This window comes from Vicia villosa, unplaced genomic scaffold (genome assembly GCF_029867415.1).
Source record: "Vicia villosa cultivar HV-30 ecotype Madison, WI unplaced genomic scaffold, Vvil1.0 ctg.001325F_1_1, whole genome shotgun sequence".
Classification (NCBI taxonomy): domain Eukaryota; kingdom Viridiplantae; phylum Streptophyta; class Magnoliopsida; order Fabales; family Fabaceae; genus Vicia; species Vicia villosa.
In genome coordinates this window covers 103416-106450 of record NW_026705576.1, presented here as the reverse complement: position 1 = coordinate 106450, position 3035 = coordinate 103416, and positions in this window count along the sequence as shown.

Sequence of the window (3035 nt, the reverse complement as noted above, 5' to 3'; positions counted from 1 at the left end):
GAGCAGTGGTATTTATGTTGTGCTCTTCGATGGAGGTGAAAGGGGGCGATAATACTGGTGAGCTACGAGTAGTGAATGAGTATCCGAAAGTGTTTCCAGAAGATGTTAGTGAGTTGCCACCTGAAAGAGAAGTGGAGTTTGCTATAGAATTGATTCCTGGAACTAGTCCTGTGTCGATGGCACCGTACCGCATGTCGGCATCGGAATTGGCTGAACTGAAGAAACAGTTAGAGGAATTGTTGGAGAAGAAGTTTATTCGTCCTAGTGTGTCACCATGGGGTGCGCCGGTACTGTTGGTTAAGAAGAAAGAAGGTTCAATGAGGCTATGTGTTGATTATAGACAACTGAACAAGGTGACAATCAAGAATCGATATCCTTTGCCGAGGATTGATGATTTGATGGACCAGTTGGTTGGAGCTTGTGTATTTAGCAAGGTTGATTTGAGGTCTGGATATCATCAAATTCGTGTGAAGGCGGAAGATATTCAGAAGACGGCATTCTGAACGAGGTATGGACATTATGAATATTCTGTTATGCCATTTGGTGTTACTAATGCACCTGGTGTTTTCATGGAGTATATGAACAAGATATTTCACCCGTATCTTGACAAGTTCGTAGTAGTGTTCATTGACGACATTCTAATTTACTCGAAGAGTGATGAAGAACATGCAGAGCATCTAAGAGTGGTATTGGAGTTATTGAAAGAGAAGAAGTTGTATGCGAAATTGTCTAAATGTGAATTCTGGTTGAGGGAAGTAAGTTTTCTTGGCCATGTAATTTCGAAGAACGGTATCGCAGTGGATCCTATGAAGGTAGAAGCAGTATCTTAGTGGGAGACGCCGAAGAATGCTTCAGAGATTCGTAGTTTTCTTGGTCTGGCAGGTTACTATAGAAAGTTCATTGAAGGATTTTCGAAGTTGGCATTACCAATGACTAAGTTAACAAGAAAAGGACAAGTATTCGTATGGGATTCCGAATGTGAGAAAGGTTTTCAAGAATTGAAGAAAAGATTGACAAGTGCTCCGATCTTAATTTTGCCTAATCTAGAGAAGTCTTTCAATGTGTACTGTGATGCTTCACTGATGGGTTTAGGTGGTGTATTGATGCAAGATAAGCAGGTAGTGGCCTATGCTTCAAGACAGTTGAAAATTCATGAAAGGAATTATCCGACTGATGATTTGGAATTGGCGGCTGTGGTGTTTGTGTTGAAGTTGTGGAGACATTATCTCTATGGTTCTCGATTTGAGGTATTCAGCGATCATAAGAGTCTGAAGTATCTCTTCGACCAGAAAGAACTTAATATGAGGCAGATAAGGTGGTTAGAATTTCTGAAGGACTATGATTTCGGTTTGAATTACCATCCTGGTAGAGCAAATGTTGTTGCTGATGCATTGAGCAGGAAGTCATTGCATATGTCTATGCTAATGGTGCGAGAATTGGATTTAATTGAGCAATTCCGAGATTTGAGTTTGGTATGCGAAAGTACTTCTAATAGCGTTAAGTTGGGGATGTTAAAGTTAACTAATAGTATCCTTGAAGAAATTAGAAACGGACAGAAATCTGACGTTGGCTTGGTAGATAAGTTGACATTGATTGACCAAGGTCGAGGAGGTGAATTCCGAATTGACGAGAATGGTGTTATAAGGTTTGGAGACCGAGTGTGTGTACCCGATGTTGCTGAGATCAGAAAGAGTATTCTGGAAGAAGGACACCGAAGTGGATTGAGTATTCATCCTGGTGCTACCAAGATGTATCATGATTTGAAGAAGTTATTTTGGTGGCCTGGAATGAAGAAGGAAATTGCTGAGTTTGTTTATGCTTGCTTAATTTGTCAGAAGTCGAAAATTGAGCATCAGAAACCGTCTGGATTGATGGAACTGTTGTTTGTCCCGGATTGGAAGTGGGATGGAATTTCTATGGACTTTGTATCTGGTTTACCTAGAACGAGCAAGAATTGTGATTCTATCTGGGTTATTGTAGATCGGTTGACGAAATATGCTCACTTTATTCCAATAAGAATGGATTATTCGATGGAGAAGTTGGCTCAGTTGTATGTTGAGAAGATAGTGAGTTTGCATGGTGTTCCGGCTAGTATTGTGTCGGATAGAGATCCAAGATTTACTTCTAAGTTCTGGACAGGGTTGCAGGAAGCCTTAGGTACTAAGTTGAGGTTGAGTTCTGCTTATCATCCGCAGACAGATGGACAGACGGAGAGAACGATTCAATCGTTAGAGGATTTGTTACGAGCTTGTGTATTAGAGAATGGTGGTGCTTGGGATAGTTATTTACCTTTGGTTGAGTTTACCTACAACAATAGTTATCATTCGAGTATTGGTATGGCTCCGTTTGAAGCATTGTATGGTAGGAGATGTAGAACGCCGTTGTGTTGGTACGAATCTTGAGAGAATGTGGTGGTTGGACCGGAGATTGTGCAACAAACTACAGAAAAGATCAAGATGATTCAGGAAAAGATGAGAGCTTCTCAGAGTCGTCAGAAAAGTTACCATGACAAAAGAAGGAAGGATATTGAATTTAAGGAAGGAGATCATGTATTCATGCGGGTTACTCCGATGACTGTCATTGGGAGAGCCTTGAAGTCGAAGAAGTTAACTCCGCGTTTCATTGGTCCATTTCAGATTACTAAGAAGATTGGAAAGGTTGCTTATCAGATTGCTTTACCGCCTACACTCGCTAATTTGCATGATGTGTTCCATGTATCCCAGTTGAGGAAATACATTGCGGATCTGTCTCATGAGATTCAGGTAGATGATATACAGGTGCGAGATAATCTGACTGTAGAGACATTACCTATGAGGATTGAAGACCGTAATGTGAAGCAGTTGCGAGGTAAAGATATAGCAACGGTGAAAGTGGTTTGGGGAGGACCAGCCGGTGGAAATGTTACATGGGAGTTAGAGAGCCAGATGAAGGACTCTTACCCGGAACTTTTCGTCTAAGGTATGTTTTCGAGGACGAAAACTCTTTTAGTGGGGGAGAGTTGTAACACCCCATGATTTCAGTTTATTAATTTAATT